Source organism: Corvus moneduloides, chromosome 3 (assembly GCF_009650955.1).
Source record: "Corvus moneduloides isolate bCorMon1 chromosome 3, bCorMon1.pri, whole genome shotgun sequence".
NCBI lineage: Eukaryota > Metazoa > Chordata > Aves > Passeriformes > Corvidae > Corvus > Corvus moneduloides.
The window spans coordinates 19,740,547-19,760,735 of NC_045478.1; the positions used below are offsets into that span (position 1 = coordinate 19,740,547).

At 36.2% G+C, this 20,189-nt stretch overlaps 1 protein-coding gene across 16 annotated transcripts in view; it reads left to right on the top strand.

Annotated features, from left to right (window-relative positions):
- MYT1L (myelin transcription factor 1 like) overlaps positions 1–20,189 on the top strand; it is a 315,791-nt gene that overhangs the window by 71,047 nt on the left and 224,555 nt on the right. For all 16 annotated transcript variants that reach the window (XM_032104530.1, XM_032104529.1, XM_032104533.1 and 13 more), the window contains one exon: positions 14,871–14,985. The gene's annotated coding sequence lies outside the window, so the exon portion shown is untranslated. Of the gene's footprint in view, positions 1–14,870; positions 14,986–20,189 lie in introns of those variants that run through there.

Here is a 20,189-nt window from a genome sequence, read left to right on the forward strand (position 1 = left end):
TAGTCCCATTAAACCTGTCAAAAGTTTATCTGGTAGCACCTGCTCAGAAGAGATATCAGCATTGCTTATCTTGCTCTGGGGTTATTGTTTATTACTATTAGTTTTGAAATAAGTGAGTATGTTAAATTACTGTGCTCTGTTACTCAAATCAGAGATGTAGACCTAACATGCTCTCTTATTTTAAGGTGTACCGGGTTCTCCTGAATTTGTACCATTTAAGAGCGAGAGTAGAGAAAAAGGTGCAGATGTATTTTGCTATGCATATCAGCCTTTTTATAAAGGGAAATCCAAGTTTTGTATGTACTGAGAGAAATGGTTACGCTTTTATTAGCCACTGCAAAATAAGAAATTGGTCAAGAAAAGAATGGGGAAAAATAACCTTGGCCAATCCAAGACTTACGTACAAACCTCTACGTGATAGACACCTTTCTGGTCCATGCAGTAATTACACAGTGGAATTGTGACCTTTGGAATTAGAACTGCTTTTGAGCTCTGTCATGTAAAGATCCAGTTTGGCCATAAAATACTTATAAAAACTTATGAAAGAAATTTGACTGAATGAGTCTGGTAGATAATTTAGAAACTTGAGTATCTCAGGCATTTTGCTGGATTTATACCTCAACATTTCTCTGAAGTGGTAGCATTGCCCCATCTTTGTGATGCCATTCACTAAGCGATGGCCTCAGGATCTTCTCCAAAGGATGGATTTTTGTTGTCCCTTTGTCTAACAACTAGAGAGTATGGAATAACCACAGCTGTCCGAAGTGTTGGGCAGCCTTTGTTGTCCACCATAAGAAATCATAACAGGATCTTGTCTTTTAAATGGTAACAGTCACCTCAGGAACTCAATATCATCTGTGTCTGAATACACACAACTGAGGTACTCAGTCACAAGCTTTTAGAATTAAATGTGTGTTTGTTAAGCCTTCCAAACAATTTAAAGTAACACATTATAGATTCGTCCATTTTCTCCTTTCTTCCTGAGTCTGTCTTTGTGAACTCCAAATACCTCGTAGGTTCTTGAAAACTTTCAGGAACAATTAAGAGTAAGTGTTAATCTTTTTTTATTTTTTTTCTTGTGACTTTCTGTGTAAATTTAACAACTAAAAAGTTTTTCTGTTTTCAGGTACGTGTTAGATGATAAAATTCAAGTTTGGAAATGTCAATATCTCACTCAAGTTTATGCAAACATTTGCTCATGGGAGGTGTTGGCTTGCAATTCCTCAGTATTCAGTATGATTTCCAGCTGCCTGCCAAGTGGATACTGGTGCAGTCCTAACTGCAGGAATACACTGTTGCAATAATTGTAAACAACACATACATGAAAATTATTTTTAGAACAGCAACTGTCCTTTTCAATGTAAACATATATTTTTTTTCTGCCATAGTGGCAATTTTAATGTGGGCAAGCAGTATTCCATTGGATTTTCTCAAATTACACTGAGCAGGTTTCCCTTTCCCTTACTACCCCAAGTATGCCTGTTTACTTCTAAGTTTAAAAATAAGTTGATTCATATGAAAGGTACTAAATTTTTTTAAAAAGAAGTTTGGGTTTGTTTGTTTTGTTTGTTTTGTTCGTAGTTCTTTGACTATACTGTTTAGCTGGAGAATTACTTCTGTTTACATACTTTCAAAGTCATTTAATTATTTTTTTTTACCAGGTAGTATTTAGGTAATGCTATATGAAAGAATGTCTTGTGTTTTGGATGTCAGAGATAACTAGCATTGTACTGGCAGAGTTCAGAAGGTAGTGATTTGGGTCTTGCACTTGTTCTGTCGCTCTAGCAAGGTTCTTTGGCAATTGCTTAACTGCAAATACATGAAGAACCCCCTAAATTGCATGCAATACAAATACATTTATAAATGAACTTTAAGGAAGCAGTTGTCTCATGTAATTCTTTCAACATATGTACAGAGTAGAAGTCCATTTCTTCTGAAGAAAACACTGTTCTTGTTTGTTGAGGATAAAGAGGAAAAAAATAGGAGCTCTGAAATGAGGAGGTACACCTGTACAGAAAAGGAAGGCACGTGATAGTAAATAAGTAAGAATGTCAGTTATGCCATTATATTAATATTTTATGTCGCTCCTTTGTTTTCTTACTGTCCTCTCTTTTTAGTCTCTCAAAACAGGAATATTTCTGAAATCACTACAATTCAGTGTATGGATATATCCATTGTGCTCTTTGTAAGACCTTAAGTTCATTTGAAGAAAACAAAGTAGGCTTCTAAATCATTTAGCTGCATCTGAAAAATTTAGTTCACTTTCTTAAAGGGTTTACTTTAGAAAAATACTAACTTATTCCTGTAATTAATCTGTATTATTAGGAGAATTGTTTGCTTTGAAAGGACATTCAGAGATGGGTTCCACGGAAAGGTCTGTCACCAGTATCTGTTTTACTTCTCATTTTATTTTTAGAACCTGTTCAGTTTTGTGGTAAGGTGTCTGAGTGTCTGGGTATACACAGCATATGACACAACTCTCTTTTCAACAAATGCTGTTACAGAAGTACCTTTTCCCTGCCCTTAAAAAACCAAGGATTTGAGATACTGCAGTCTAACCACATCAAGAACATCAAACTATGCCAGTAAACTTCTGATAAGTCATTGGTACCAGTTCCATTTTTCTTAGTCTTCAGAAACCCTGGTGTTCTCCACATACTTAAAAATGCTCCCTCTAACAATTGCCTAAAAATTTTTGACATTTAGATTTCAAATATAATCTTCTGATCTGGATACACAAGCATGGGGTTCTTTAACAATATGTGTGGATGACATTTTTCAGTAATCTTTCTACTTAGGTACATTTCATAATTCTTTCAGCACATTGTCTTACTTATACAGTCCATGATACTTGGCTGTTCTCTGTGTTCAGGTTCACTCAACAACATATAAAAAGTTTCCTTTTTTTACTTTTTTTTGGACACTGAAGAAGTATAGCATTGTTCTGCCAGCTATTTCTAAATAAGAAAAGACTTGTATGCATATTTGTGGTACGATAATATATCTTATGATTTAAAACCTGAAACTGAGCTATGAAGAGGCAGAAACCTCTTCCTAAATGAACCAGATGGTGCTTGATAGAAATTAATCAGGTAGACTTTTAAAATTCCTTGGAAGGAAGAAGTTCTGTAAGTACAAATAATAAAACTAATGCTGAAGAAAATTGAAACTAATAAAGCTTTTATAAGAGTTTTCTCCATTATTCCTATATCTAGAGCACTTCAATGGCAGAATGGGAGTTAGCTGTTTAGTACTTTGTCTTCCAATGGAAATGGAAAAAAAAAGTTTAAAAATAGTTAGATATCGAAACATGCAGATAGAAACAGATACCATAAAATTACCTAAATTTTATTGAAACTACCTGAATATGTTTCACATATATGGCATGAAAGCCTGGCTACTTTCTTCCGTCTTAAAACCAAAAATCATCATCAATTTTTAATCTGGATTTTTTTTTTAAATCTTTCCAAATACTTTGAAAATTTGTCAGCAGGTAAATTGTTCTGTTATTTCCTAACTTTTGAGTATTTAATTTTGTATGTATTATATATAATATCTATATATCCTATGGAAACAAATCCAGCTTATAACCAATGAAAGTGAATGTCAAAAGAGATGTATGTGTCTGTGTCTGTCATGTCCCTTCATCTTCTTTTGTGTTAGTGTTTATTTTCTCATGTCATTGATTTCAAATTATTTAATGTCTTGCTGAAGCATGAGCCATTGAAAGTTTCAGGATATGGCATGTTGCAAGAGGAAAAATGTATGTTGTATATCTACTGGATTGGGCAATGGGTAAAGAAAGAGCTATGGATGGTCACTGTTTCAGGTAAAATGCTAAAAATTAATGGTAAAATGTCCAGTGACCTAAGTGGTTTTCTATCTGCTATATATGTGCATGTTCATTTTAGATATCAAAAAGGCAGACCAAGAGCTAATCACGTATTTCTCTAATCACATAAGACATGCAGAAGCTAAGTCAAAATACGGGTTTAAAAAATCAAAAGACAAAACAAGGTTTAACACTTATGATAACAGTAATATTGTATGAAGAGCCAGTTCCAAATCCAGGCCTCCTCCTAACAGTTCAGTCATTACTTGTCATGCTTAAAAGTCGTATATAGGAAATGGTAAAGTAGGGGACATTTGGCTCGTAGTTACAATGTGGTATTTACTGATAATTCAGTTGAATCAACATATATAAATCCTGTTGCTAACTAAATGATGATTTCTCATCTGCTGTTCAATATGGAGACAGCTAATCTAATGTGAATAGATAATTGTCAGGCAAGGGCTTGTGAATATGTGTACCATTCTCTTGCTGTCTCTATGTTCAAGGTAAAGACATGCAATTAGATATAAGGGGACAATGAGAACACTCACAGACATGCATAGAAAAACAGAATGTATGACCTAAAGAGAGACTTTTTGCAGTGTCTTTTGTGGATAATACAATGATCTCAACTAAAGGAGGTGTCTTTTGAATTATCAGACCACCCAGATTTGCTATTGAGATAGAAAATATGTTTATAGAAAGATTTTAAGTGTGCTGTTCACTAATTCTTTTACTACCTAAAAATGTATTTTTATATGTCCTTGTTTTTCCCTGCCAATCACATAATCAGCTAGTCCCTATTTCTTTTCTTGTGGGGCTAAGCTGGCTTCCTCATTTTTGCAGTTCATCAATACAAAACTGATTTGAAGCTGAGCTGTATAATAATAAGCCTTTCAGCAGCCAGGCTTGACACTTGCCTTGTAATTAAGGCCTTGATGGTTGTGTTGATGGCAAATGAAAGAAAATGGCTTTGTTCTCAATTCCAGAGGCTTGATTGCTGGTTCTCGTTCTCACCTGAATTCGACCCATTCTGCATTGTGCACATGATTGCTGGAGTGTGAGTAATTGCAGTGCTGGCAGATGACATTTTCATGAAGCACACTCTGCACTGCTCCAGAGGGAATTTACAGAATTTATAGCTGGAGAAGCTCATCAAACATGGATTTAGGAAATGCCTATGTGAAAAGTGGGAGCCCACAACCAAATATCAGAGCTTTTCTTCTAACATTTGCTTTTACATAAAGGACTGTTTGCAACCTGTCTTACCTTATAGTAGCAGCCTATTCATGACTAGATTTTGTGATTAAGTGCAGTTACTGAAGTTTGTTAATGCAATTTTTTGCATGTTTTCTTGTAATTTTTTGTTTGCTTGGGAAAGTAGATGGAAAATGGTTTTCTCATTTCCATTCATATTTTTACATTTCCTTAACCTTTCAACTATTTAAAAATTTTCAGATGTCTCATGATATTTATTGACAACAATGTGTGCTTGGTTTTTATTTAAATCCTCTTATTTTCTCAACCTTTTTGCATTACAACATATTTTGTTTATTTTAAATGAAAATGAATGTACATTTTAAATAGTCACAAAGACTTCCACAATGGAAATATACTCTGTCATTTATAAATCAGTTATTTAGAAAGAAAACACTAGTGACTTTTATATTGACAAGTTCACAGATTTCAATGAAGGGTGTTTTGTGTGTTGTAAATAAGAATTTCAAACTGAAATTTTGCATCATAGGTAACATATGCCATGATATGCATAATCTTTTCTTCCCTCTGCATTAGTACTTTTGCTTTTTCCTCTCCATCTGACAGTCTTTGTGCCTGTCTCCTATTAATCATGTTAGTTTCTGAGTCCCTGGTGCTTCTCCTTGCTCTTGTAACAAAATCACGCTGGGACAAATATCTGTAGGTTGTTGCTGTGCTTGTACTTCCCCTAGAACCTGAACCAACACAGACATTTTTGGAATCCTGTTGACATTTTTCAGTCACAGCTGCTTGGGCTGTCACTGACGTTGCATCTGAAGATGCATGGCTGCTGTGATTCAGACGTACTGTTACACTGCTCTCTGCCTGGCAAGCCAAACTATCTGCATTTGGGTTTTAATATTTCTTGAGGCTTCTCCATCGTGGAAAGTTGAGAGCCTTTCCTCCTTGCAATTGGTATTACTGAAAGTCCTGAGCAATTGAATGATTGAAGGTTGCAGGTTTTTTTAATTAGGTTTATTGATTAACCTCTAGGAAATTTGGTGAGAAGTCGTTTGAATTTCTGCAATAAATGTTTGATCCAGAGTAGTGCTGATTATTTAAAATACACAGAAGAAAAAAATCTGAGGTCTAAGCTGATGATGTTAAACTGCCAGTTGTTTTAGGGCCTAACTTATCCTCATTTTGGTACTAGAACTCTGTATCAACACTAGTAAATGGCAACAAGAGGATAATGAATCTGAACTGCTGACAGTTGTTTTAATTTATGCTATACTCTTCAAGTTGTTGTGTAGCACAAGGGGAGATTTCCTAAGTGTCTTACATAAATCCATGGATGTTATGCTGCTGTCGTTCACTAAAAATTGGGTTTTCTTGTAGTCTTGAATGGTAACAAGATGAAACCTGTTGTAAATACATCTTGGTTTTAGTCATATGTAAGAGATTTCCTAATATACTTTTAGTACAAGTGTTAAATTCTGCTCCTAATCTTAAGTGTTCCTTAGGGAATCACTTAAAACATTCAGGATCAGAACCTCTAAAATTCTTGGACATTTAAATCTTTTGAGAATTTGGATTTCAGAGAGTCACTTCTTGTCCTTTGAAGCCATGCAAATAATCAAGGTTTGAGGCTCAAGAACTGGAGACAGAAGTCTGTAGTTCATTGTTACAGCTCATTGTTATTACTGGAAAGCTGAGGTGCAGCCAGATACCTGAGCCCTGGCTGATACTCCTCTTGCTGGAATGTTAGGGACCTGTGCCCATTATGGCAGCCTTTTGAGGTGCAGTCTGCTCTCAGTTTCTTCCTCTTGCAACAATCCCACTCTTCTGTTGGGATTTGAATGGCAACCCAGCCCCAAGAGGGGAATCTGCTTTTACATTTCACAGTGCCTGTAACAAAACAACCCACACCTGACTAGGACTTTCAGTAGAAAAAAGGCAGGTTGTCAACCCCTGTGTCCTTAGTCAGGACCTGGACTTAGAAAATTATTTCCTATGTGGGAATGAGACCTGGATCAAAGAAGAACATGGTGAGAAAACCCTGGAGATTTTTAACTATTTTTCAAATCTGTCGCAAAACAATGAACTCTGAAGAAAGGAATGAAAACAACAGTCAGTGGACTAGAACAGTGAAATATGGCAGTGAACAGCTTTTGAAACTTGCTGAATGAAGAAAAAAAGCTGCCTGATACCATTACCTTAATGATGGTGATGGTCTGGGACATACTAGGGACAGTGATCAAGTATTACATTATGCAGACTGATTTTGGATAATACTGGCATCTAACACAGCAGTTGTAGTAGTAAGAATCACCTTAATGGTTTAATGTAGAAGTTAAAATATTGCAAGTCATGGAAAATGTTCAAATGATACTCCTATGGCCTTCTTGCCACTGCCTCTGAACTTGAAAAGCTTCAGCTTATTTTAATAAATCTTTTTGTTACCCCATTTTAAGATTCACTTTTTACACACATATCTCATTATCCTTCTCAACAAGACTGTTGATAAGAGCTGATTTCATTTTTGGTAACACCCATCTATGCTTTTCTGCCATATTTTCCTCCAGCTTCTCCCATTTGCCTCAGTGACCCATCCTTAAGACATCTTGTTCTCTTTCCTCCATCTCTCCTTCTGGCTTGTCTCTTTGCTTTGTTTCGTGTCTTTTTCTTGGCAACACAAATGCGGTCTTCAGCATCTCATCCCTGACTCTTAATTTCTCCTTCACACCTAGGGGAGAGAGGGTCTGCATCTCATGCTTTTTTTTCGGATTCATCGTGAGATGACCTTTTGGCATGTGACTGTGGCTCACCCATGGCTCAGCCCATTGCATGAGACCATTGACTATTTTAAAATATTTTTCTTTTTCACTGTCTCTTTCTATGAGTCTTGAACAATATTACTGTAAAGACCTGATCTGCATCTTCTGTGCCAGTTGCAAAAGCCATTGTTTCTCTGGCACCACACAGTGTGTTACATTATCTGCTCCTATTTTATGATTTTCCAGCCAGCACAATCATCAACAGTTGCTTGTTTCCACTAAGAAACCTGAAGTTCTTGGACAATACAGTGAGTGTGAGAAGGTCTGTAATTCAGGGGATCTGTTAAAAGGGCAGAAGTTTCCTCCTTCCATTTATAAATGTTAGGATTCCTGTGGGTTTTGTTGCTTTTTCTTTTAAGGTAGCACCTCTATTTGTTATGCCTTTAAAAATCTTTTTGATCTAAATAGAGCTTAAGCTTGTCTATGTTGCAATATCTGTAAATCCGTAAGTTATTAATTCAACACCTGGTCTACTAGTTAGTCAAGCCTTTTTGCTTTCTCTTTTGATACAAATTTATCAGTACAGGGGTAAAACATGCTGAATTCCAAACATATCTCATTAATGATATAGTTTTTGTATCTTTGGGGACAAGTTGTACACCTGTTGGTGTATCTGCATCTGCAGATTACTCTTCCATTCATGAATGCTTTACATTCACTCTACTGAAATGCTAGTACAGCTCTTTGATATGCAGTTCCCACTGTAGCTGATACATCAGCCCACCTTAGTTTTTTGCTTTTGACACTATCAGAAGTCAGTCTGGTGTAGGATGCCCTATGAGTATCCCATGACCCATTTGAAGTCTCCTGTACCGGCATCAGAGGACGCCAAGACTTTGTCCTCTTAATGCGTATGTTCATAAGCATATTTTGATTTTCTGTCTATTTGCTATTGTAGGTTTGTGTTGTGTTTATGATCTGTAACTATTGCCTTGTCTGTCTCCAGTGAACTGTGGGATACCCCAATTTGCATCTGAGGCACTGCTTTAAGTAGTGATACCAGTTATTGTTCTCTTACCTGACAGAACTAGTGAATGCAAGGAGGAAAGAAGAGAGGGTTTCTGAGCTGAGATCATCTGAGAAATAGTCTGAAACCATAAATTGCTTTAAAAGGAGAGAGTAATAGACATAGGTACAATTGGCTTTAAATGCATTTTGGGATTAATTTAGTGCTCTAATCTGTTCACCGATAATTTGCAAAGAAATCCAATCAGTAGGACCATATTAATTTTTCTCCTCTATTTTCCAATTGTTTGTGCAGACAAATGTCAGCCTTACAGTTATCCTGTTTACACTTAAAACAGTTAGTGTGTGAGTAATCATGTATAGTTTTAGTTTTTGATTAGTCAGTATTTGTAACAACAAAATAATTGAAGGGCCATGAATAACTAGTAGTAAATACTGTTTTTCGTTTTGGGATGTATCATCCTGTAAGTATGAATGTATGTAAGTATGGTCTATAAATATAGACCAGTTTATAAACATTATTTAGACTTCTCTGTTTTGTTAAATGTCACTCAATTATTTGTATTTCAGGTAGGTCTTGGTGAGTACTCCACAAAGCAACAGTAAGTTTTATTCACAACAGTACTTTCCGTGATGTAAATCATTGCAACTGAGTATACATAATGGTAATTTTCAAGTCCAGAATGGTATTTTAGCTTGTATGATGTGCTACAAAAATGCTGAAAAGAACATTTCTTGTATATCTGCTACTAAAATCAGTGTAACACTAGCACAGATTTTCCTTTGGATTTAATTCAGTTACACATAGTTTATCTCTTGGTTCTGAGAATTGTAATATTAAGTATCTTCATATAAATTACTATTTTGAAGAGGAATCAGTTGAGATACATCGATGTGAACTGGCCAAGGGACATAAGAACTTGCAGCTTCCAAGTGACAGCTGTTGGGGTGACAGGCTATGACACTGAAAGAATCTCTCTATACATGTTTCTTTTTTGTTTTGACAACAGTAAAGCATATCTCAGCAGAGTGATGTATGAAAATACCACTGCTCAATCAAGCTTTTTTGATATGGCAGAATAGGAGTAAGGCTTCTGTGTGCCCTTCCTCCTTGCCTATGTGTAAGTAGATAGGTGGCTGAAAGGAAAAGATAAGTAGCTATATACCTATCTGTCTGTCTCTAATATATCTGCATCTTTGCTCATTACGCTTAAAAGATGTGTCAGTTTTTTTTAAACATGGCTCAGGTACAACACTGGACCTTTTAATTCACCACCAAACTGAGACACTGGAAATGGATCCAATGTACAAATACAGTTTTCTGGACCAGGCTCTGTCTCTTTCATTTTGGTGTACTGAAAAGGCTAATTCTGTACTTCTTTATGTTACAGTATTGCACTTTTACTTCATTGTTCAAAAGATAATCTTGCTACCAAGTGGTTTCAGTTAAGGATTAAAGAAGAGAGAATAAAAATTTAACTTGTGACAAGAGATGGCAGAACTAGGCCTTATTCCACAGAAGAGTCCATAGATGCTCGGCACTTTCACCTGTAGTCATTAGATAGATCTGACCTTGGTGCACAGTAGGCTGTGTAAACAGCCTTGCCCAAAACGTGCCACATGATGCTTTGCTGCATTCACTGGTAATAGAATTCTTCTCCAATTGTCAGTGTAGGAGGGTATAACTAAATCTGCTAATAACTCTTGCTGTATATAGTTCATAGTTTGCAGTGTGTAGGTCTATAATCTCTAGGTTAATATTACTCGTTTTACACTTCCATTTTTTTTTTTAAATCATTGACAAGTTGTTTTGATTAATTGCCCCCTGATTTTCTTCTGCTCTGGCTCTGTGGGTAACACCTTTTAGAGGAGATGTATCTGCACACCCAGCAGTTGACCTTGGAAATGCCTCCAAATCAACAGCTTTTAATGTAGTAGCCTTTCTCCTAACATTATTTGTTTTGTAGTAGGGTTTTAGGGTGCAGGGTAAAGGAAAACATTCTGACTCACCTAGTCCTGTTTGCCATCCTCCTACTTAAGGCAATTTTCAGATTCCATATTGTCCTGGAGGTGGACACACTGTTCACTTTGCAAGAGCCAGTAACAGTGCAAACACTTTGTGTTTTCACCATTCTCATTACCTTCTGTAGTCAGGAGAGCCCCGTTTTTTCACTCAGGTATCAGTGCACTGTTTCACACTTTCTCCAGTGGGCCTGAGTCAGGAGATAACTGTTTATCTACCCTGTGAGGGATGCATGCAGCCTCTCCAAAAGGTCTCCTCAGTGCCAGTTTTGTATTTTCCTCATTAGTGTTAAATCCGTATTTGGCAGCAGCTGATTCTTTGAACCATTCATCCTACCTAAGCTACACTTCACATAAGAAAACATGGCATCCAGTATTAACAGGGATGCTCATCAACTGCTTTTGATGATGGTATTCATAAATTTTCCAAGAGCACTAAATGTCAGCTTTGGGTATCTTCTTCCTTGAATAAGGGCACTCATGCTCCTATGTTTTTATACCAGATCACTTTTTCTTAATCATCGTTTTTTTTTTTTTTTTTTTTTTTTATATATAGAGTTTTATAAGATTAGGAAACATTTCTTTCAAAGCAGGGTTGGCACTAAGACTGTCTGTTGGTAGATCTACATGAAAGTTAATGTAAAATCTCGCAAGTGCTTATACTTTGTAGTTCTAAGTGTGTTATTAGTGGAAGAAGGTAATGCACCAAATGGTAATGATAGGGAAAGCATTTTTTCACCTTAAATTCTTTGTTTTCACAGATGATTTACAACTTCTTATTCTGATTGAAAAAATACTTTATTTGCTATTCACCTAATGTTTTTAATTTAATTTTTTGTAGTTATATTTCTTGACCTTTGACTTAATGTTTGTTCTAGAGGTTGGGTTATGGTTTTATTTCCACTGAAAAGTGAGACAGATGTCTGTCTGATGTCAGCAGGAGTGGGACTAGGCCCCATGTATTTTTATTTATACATTATTTTGAATAATCAGAAGCATGACTTTAGTGCCTGTAAAATCATGTAAACTGTTACTTGTGCAAATCTGTTGATAATCACAAATAACCTCATATATCCTCATATGAGATAAAATATTTAAATAATTTTTAAAGCCCTATTAAAGTATTGGAAGTAGTTGTAGTTATCTCATCTTGCCTGAAGAAAACCACTAAAGCAAATTATTGCCAGAAGTAACTCAAGTCACCACCGCTGTTGAAATACACTAGAGGAAGTACACAACCTGTTAAAAGCAGGCAGTATCGCATGAGAGACACTTCCTTGTAATTTTATTTTAGTGATTCAGGTTTTTTCTGTACCTTCAGGGATAATAAGAACTGGCGGCTCTTCATGACCTTTCTGGGAATTGCTGGTTCTCAGCATCAGTCAGAATGTAACCTTTTTATGAGAATTTTCTTGTCTGCTACTAAAGTATCCACTGCTTATAAGGATAAAGGATCCGTTCCAGGTGTTTTTGCCGTTCACTTGCAAAGTGCATCGCTTAGGGCATCTGAGAGCCCATGACATTTAATCTGTCTTTCAAATGTGCTTTGCTTAGGTCCTAAACAGTAAGGAGAATCTATACTTCAGCCTCTTGCAAGTACCTTATTTCTACTTCTACAAGGGTAACAATGTTTTTTTGGGTTCCTGAAACAAAGCATTATCATTAGTAGTGTATGAATGGATAACTGTGGGGGCTTTATTTTTCGGTATTCTCAGTGGCAAGCAAGTCATCTATGACTGTGTGCTCATTTGCCAAGCATTTGGTATTAAGGCAGGTCTCTAAATAGGTATTCCCCATGTGGAGATTTGTATATGCAAAACAGTATTCCCCGAAAACACGTGACTGCTATTGGATATCAGATCTTTGACTTTGAAGTAGAAGGTCAAGAGCACATAGTGGAAGCCAGCATTGTCAGAGCCCAAGGTTTGTCTTGATGTGTTTCAAAAACCAATTCATTTTTAGATCTGTTATTTCTCATTGTTTCCAAGAATTAAAAGTCGTAGGTAGACCTCAACAAGGTGGCATTGGGAGAAGACTGGAAAAAAGCTCACCCATTACTCTGATCTTTGGACATGTCTTAAGTTGAGCAGCGCGGACCTGGAGAGCGCGCGCGGTGCGTGTCGCTGCTGCGGCCATCGGCGGCCGCTGTCCGTGGTGCTGCAGCCCGGCCCCGCGGCGCCGGTCCCGCGTGGGCGATCGCAAGGCACCCCCCAACGCTGCTGGAGGAGGAGAATCCATGAAGCCTTTCACAGTTTTGCTAGGACCTTTCTTCTGTAGATAATGATTTCTTACCTGAAGTTGTGTGTATAATTGAAGTTACACAGCGTGTTACAGCCTCTTCCTCCTTAACAATAAATCTACCTATCCTTATGTAGGAAAAGTTTTGTTCTAAGATCAGAGGCACAGTAAGGTCACCATAAGGATGCATGCAGAACCGTATATAACATGCTTCTTTTTAACGAGGAAATTTTTGGTATGAATGGTTTATATATATTTCCTAAGATTAATTTACTCCCTCAGAATGCCACCTTAAAATAAAAAAAAAACCCAACCTAACTAGAAATCAAGACATTTGAACTCTCATGAAGAGTTATTTGGTTTATGCATAATTTTATTTTAGCCAGTTGAATTATGCATGTGAGAAATTAATATTGAAACTCTGTCTTTAAATTATAAAATAATTTTATGAGAGAAATGATGATTCTTTTGTTTAAAGGCTCTGTTCCTGTGTATGATTTCGGAAATTTTCACATAAATTCACACATTATTTTGAAGATTAAAAGACCCTCTCTTTGTTTTTATAAAATTGTAAAAAAATAAGTAATAGTAATTGCATGTAAATATGTAGTGTATTTACATGAAAAGTTTGTTTAATAGAAAATAATACTGTTTTACAATCTTACAGAATATTTCCTTGCCTGAAAAGTAGCAAATAAGGAACTGAGTACAGTATCTTTCAGAGGATTTATGGTAATGCTGGTGAATTTAGCTGAGCATAAACAGCATGGTGAGCCCCTCAGGGTCCCTTCATTTTCCTGACACACTTCACTGCTGCCCCATTAACACTTCGTCTGCTATTGCCATCTACTCAGTTTAATGAGTATCTTTGAATTTGAAGTTCTTCACAAGAAACAATAGCTAAAATAACTGATGCACCTACTGTAGCTTTCAATAGTGTATCTTATTCCCTTTGTAATTTTTTTTTAAATAAAAAGTACATGTGTGTTCTTCAGCAGTATAGTTGCATCATGACATTTTCTTTAATTACAGTAGATACTAACAACAAGCACTGAGCAATGACTACAGATATGATGCTGTCTCTGTCTGTAGAAGGTAAATGCATGCTGAATAGCTGATAAAGAAGGCTTTTCCTTAGTTGAAAATTCATCTGGTTAGTACTGACTCTTCAACGTGAAGAAGGAATAGTTCTGCTGGAGACTTTGTGCTATCAAAGCAAAATATTTCTTCTAAGAAATCATAAGACAGAATGACTAGGTGCTGTTTTCTGCTATCTGTATTAATCCAGCTAACTGATGTAAAAGGTCAGTATGTGTCTCATTAGATTGGATTCCTTAAACTGAGTTTATCACATTCCTTAGTATACGTAAATGAACCATCTTAAATTATTAAACAGTAAGCCCTATTATCAGATGAGGGCTCAACCTGAATTAAAGTCAGAATAATGTTGCACTGGGATGCATTATAGGATCTAAGAACAATTCTGATTTTGCATTGACTATTAACTGATCAGCAAAAGCGCTCTAAATCACCTTACATATTCAGTAGATCTGGGAAGTCTTTGGAGGGCCAAATTAAAAATCTGAATAATTGAGTAAATTTCTATTCTAGAAAATTGAGGCAATCAGTTGGGTATCGAAGCATGTGTTTGTATTAAATGCATTCATTGAAAGTATATTTTTAAAATCTAAAATAACATGTGAGTGATTTTCTGTGTCCTGGTAAGCTTGCTATCCTTCATTAAAGTTTTTTTTTGTTTGTTTGTTTTTATTTTTTAGAAAATGAGTCTGGAAGAAAATTGGTGAATCCAATCCAGAGGACGTACAAGCACTCTGACAGGCTCAGAGAGCAGAGTCTGTACCAAAGAGCAATTACCCCACCAAACGATTTCAGGTACAATTGACCTAAATATAGCACTCTCTTGAGATTATTGACAAGAGTTCATTTCCTGTAGTGCTTTTCCCATTTGCTACCCCTGGTAACCACTGTGATCATATCTGCCTGGTGCTGCATGACTTCTGGGATGCAGTTAAGAGTTCTGCTGTGCATTATCTTTAAACAGACAATTCATGCTAAAAGAGTCATTTGCAGTTAAATTAGATGATGCATATATTATTCTTGCTGCTGAAGTTACAAAGAACAGGAACGAGTGCCTGAATCCGTTTGGACCTGGATGCACTAGAATTCTTTTTACTGTGAAATCAAAAAGGTAGCGCTAATTAATTGTAAATAAATAGGAAATTTTATTTCATTAAACAGTAACAGTAGAGTCAGATGTGCAGGATGGATAGGTTGGAAAACTTGATATTTCTTTCACTCTACATATATTTGTTCATAAAGTGTGAATTTCCCTATTGTCATCCTACTGTCTCCAGGAAATCAGAGTAGTTCTCATATGCTGGCATAAAAAACAAATGAGTGTATAAATTGAGTGTGTAAGTGTACAAAATGAAGTGGATGAACTGAATTCAGAGGCTCGTAATGATAAAACCCATTTTAGTATTGAGGAATGCATTTTTCTTAAGCATTGCTTGCAAACTTGTTTAAAATGCTGGATATATTTGCATTCCATGTATATGGAATATGGAGAAAATAGATGGCATTCCCTTGGTGTTCATCACAGGGATTTTTTCTTGAATCATTTTTTTTCTGCTGAATTTTTATTTGGAAAATCTATACATTGCCCAGAAATTCAGAAGGCTGGTATCAGATTCCATGCTGAGCAGCTGTTGAGGGACATCACAGACTTTTATGAGCTAATATCACAGGACACAACTGTGCTATGATTTTCCTGCATATCCCCTATGTTTACCCAAAAGAACACCAAAATACTTTTATTTTATTAGTAGAGTAAATTCTGCTAATAATCATAGGTCCCACTCTTCAAAGGAAACTCAAGAAGTTCAGTTGAAACCTGAATAATTTATAAGATAGAGACAGATATACATTATATTGGTCTATTGACTTGGTTCCTTTGATGTTGATGGACAGTAGTTATAAATGTAGTTAAACTCAGAAATTCTATACTAAAATAAGATGAAGGATGAATCAGTTAATTGCATTAGACAGTAATTAACTTATTATAGGGAAAATTTGGGTTAGATATAGAAGAAAATTTACCTCTGATTTATGTTTTGCCAGTGTACTTCAAGGAGTTGATGAGACACAGTATGTCACAGTGGAAAGGAGTAGTAATTTGAAATGGAAGTGTAAGAAGAAGGTAGTAGAAGAATATGTGAAGGTGGAATGAGAATATGCAATGCATGAATGAATGGATTCTCAGCTCAGGTTGAGCTCATAGAACTTCTTGTGCTGTAGTTGGGATCGTGAGGAATCTGTGTAGTGCTTTCTGGTAGGCTGCTAAAGAAAATAGTTTTGAAGTTTGAGATGTGAGGGAATGTACATGAGGAATTTAAATGGATTCCTGAAAGGATCTTTCTGTTGTAGAGTCTTCTACAAAACAAGACGATTAAGGAACATGAGCTTAGGAGTGAGAAAATAAATCAGTCCTGCCCCAACACAAAGAGAGAGAAAACTCATAAGAAGTTACCAGCAGCGCCAGAGTCTAAATTGAAATATTTACCTTCTTACATTTGGTATTTTGCAAACAGAATTTCAGATATTGACTCTTGCAGTGCTGAAAGGGCCTAATCTTAAAACTTGGTGATGTGATTTTTCCCATTTTCTTTTTGCCGTTTTCTTTTAGATAAAATGTATCTAAAGCTTGATTTTTTTATCTGCAGAGATTATCAGGGCCACACGTTTTTGTTAATGACTGTCTTGACATTCCAGAGACCTGACATGGCTGACATACAAACAGTTGTACATACTGTAGATGATTAAGTCAGTTTGAAATTTAGAAACTAATTCTAGAAAAGCCCATGTAAACTCACTTTTCTGTGTGAATGGTCTTTATGAAGATTGCTCACTTCAGCTGATAACACATAGAAACATCATTCTGGGCCTTATATTTAGCTTCATCTTGTAATGAATTATGTACACAATGAAAGGTGCAGCATCTTGAGCATTTTTATTATAGTTACTTTACATCTTGAAGGGATGTTCTGGTCCTTTACAGCATGCAGACCTGTAGAGGACAGTATCACAGATTAGGGATTTTATACTTGCTTCTATATTCAGTTTGCCTTGTGGTAGTGAAAAAACATAGTAAAGCAACCTTAGTTAGGCAATGTAGGAATATCTGGTATGCAACATTTTTTCTTAGCCAGCTTTATGTTATTTTGGCTTGTTCTATGGTGCCTCAGGGAATGAAAAAAGTCTGGCCCATTAATTAGAGAATTAGCTTAGAGTTGGGAAAGATGAGTTCAGGTTTTGCCTGTGCCACAAATTTTCTCCAAGATACTTAGCTAAGTATTGACCAAGATTCAGCAAGACCTAAGGATCAGGGGTTGTGGCCGTACTTCCTCTGCTATTGAGGCAGAATCATGTGTTCTTCCTTGTTTCTGGCATCTTAGTTACCCCTCTTAAATAATTGAGTAGTCAGAAATCCTCACTCCCATCATTATCTGAAGTGAGTTCTGTATACTTCTCTGCCATACTCGTTTTATGTGAGGGTATTGATGGAATGGCAGGGATGCACAAAGCAAAGTAATGCCTGATGTTAGTTCAGGTGGAATATTACAAAGATACTGTCATGGTGACGAGTTCATGTTAGCTCTTGGTAGTGTAAGTCTTCCTAGTACAACCTTCTGAAAAAGCAAAATTCATCAATCGAAGTGTCACATGTTGCTAAATTTGCAGTTTATAAATTGTCACTATAAATGTAAGTAGTAGGAATCATCACATAAAATTGTACTTCTTTTTCTTTGTCTCTTTCCAGACTGAAATGGTTTCAAAAGTGAGGCAGTAGGATCTTTAAATTGTGGTTTCTAGGCAGCATCTCTGCTCCTGTGAGCAGGCATGGCTGTTTTATTGCATGGCCCAGCACACTGTGATTGATCATGGGCTGCTGCTGATGCTAGCACGCCAAAGAGAACACGTGACATTAGAGGTAAAAATGCCGGGGCAGGGGCATATCACCAGTAAGAATTAGAAAAAAAAAAATTCTTGTGTTTTACTGGATACATAGCTCAGCCTGCCAGCATATCTAATCCCTAAATCATCCTGAAAATTGGTTGGGTTATAAAATCAAATTAAACCCCCTAAGAAAGGTCATTGTCTCTCTTCACTGCACTCACAGCTATGTGTATAAATCTCAATCCCAGATCAAGGGGACTACACCACATAAGTAAAAATGTTTTTAAGAGAAATCTGATGATGATAGAGCTGATTGGTTTTGCAGCAAACATTTAGAAGTATTGGAGTAATTTGATTAGAAGAGGTAAAAAATAATTTTGCTAGATAATTACATCTTCTTAATGTTGAATCCCTTATTTTCTCCTATTTTAACATTTTCTGAGGAAGGGTTATCATGTAGCTTTATTTTGATTAGTTTCTAGCTACTGATTTTTAGCTTTGTTATGTCATCTTAAATGATTCATTTGTCCTTAAGAATACAAGGTACTAATTTTTGGTGGGCAGAAGAAATCTTAGCACCCATAGGCAGATTTTGCCTTCTTCCACTGCAGATGAATGACTATGTATAGCTCTAACTGAAGTATTCCTTTTCAAGCCAAGGAAGGCAGAAGACTAATTTGAAAGCCAAGTGAAGTTCAGAGAAAGACTCTGTTGATCAAGTAGGGTTTGGGTCATGGCTTAGTTAGGTCAGACCTATGCTTCTTATACAGTAGAAATAAAGCTTTTATTAACAAGTCTACATACAAAAAAAAGACTTTCACATACTGAGACAGAAGAGATACTGAAGTGCATTTGTACAGCACTTCATTCATCTTCGGTGCACTGAAGATGTCAAGGAAAGGAATGTGATAAAAACTATAAAGATTCTTATGCAGTAAGTAGCTAAAGCCAAGAGAAGGTATACATTTCCTAGCCAATCAAAGCTAGGAAGAAACTGTTTTAAAAAGAGTTTTTAAAAATGTGGCAGGGGGACAAAGCTATGAGCATATTCTTCTAAGTTCAGCAGTCCTTTCTGTGTACAAATACAAGTACAGTTTTTGACTCTGTATTAATGTTATTGCAAACAACATTTAAAGAAAGCAGTGCACTCTCTTCTGAATACATTTTTGGGAAGGTGTAGAGGGAGTAGATACTAGCATTTCATGGTCACCTTGCACATTTCATGAGGGAGTCTCTCCCCTGTGGTTTGGGAGAGACCAGTCTGTGCTGCTCAGCAGCTCTCAGTAGTATTGTCCCCACATGACCTTGTGGATGGATTTCTATTTCAAAATCATACAGAAGTTAAATATTGCTGAAAATAGCATTCACTCCTGTTTTACTCCTTTCATAGCTTCTGGGGTGAAATTTGTCTGTCCTAATGTAATGTCTTTTCTATCGAAATTATCTTTGGCTAGGCTGCCTTTACAGTCAGTGGAGAGAAATAGACACTTTTAGGGCATGATTCATCTCCTTGGAAGGTAGACATCTAAGTAGGTCAGATGAATCAGACTGTACAATAGCACATTCCTTACTAGAGAGAATAAAGGAAACCTAGGGATCAGCTTAGATGTTGATGCATATATTGCAAATATCTGAAGTTAAGTGAAATGAACTTTATGTCTATAGGAACTAAGTCAGAGTTCAGAGTCAAGAGGAAAAAAATCCTACTCTTCAGGAAGCATGCTTTTCTTTAGAACTTGTGGTTTCACTGCACTGGGGTGCATGTTCATAGTCGTAGCCATGAGGTGATAAATTAAAAAAAAATTATTACACCCCTCCTTCTCCTAACTTATTTTTAAGGTGTGTTGATTGGATAGACTAAATTTTTTGAATAGGTAATTTGTATACGTATATCATCAGTGATTCCACTGGTTCCACGGTGGCATAATTTTTTTACTAGTCTCTGCTAATAATCTGTATGTACGTGGTTTTGCCATGGTTTTGGTTAGTTCTTGTGGGCCATTTCAGCACCAGATACTTTTTTCTCATTCAGAAATCTCTTCAAGGAGAAAGAGAAGCTATGCATTTAATTTAGGGTAATAGACTAATTTAAATCGTTCCTCCATTATAATCATAACTGT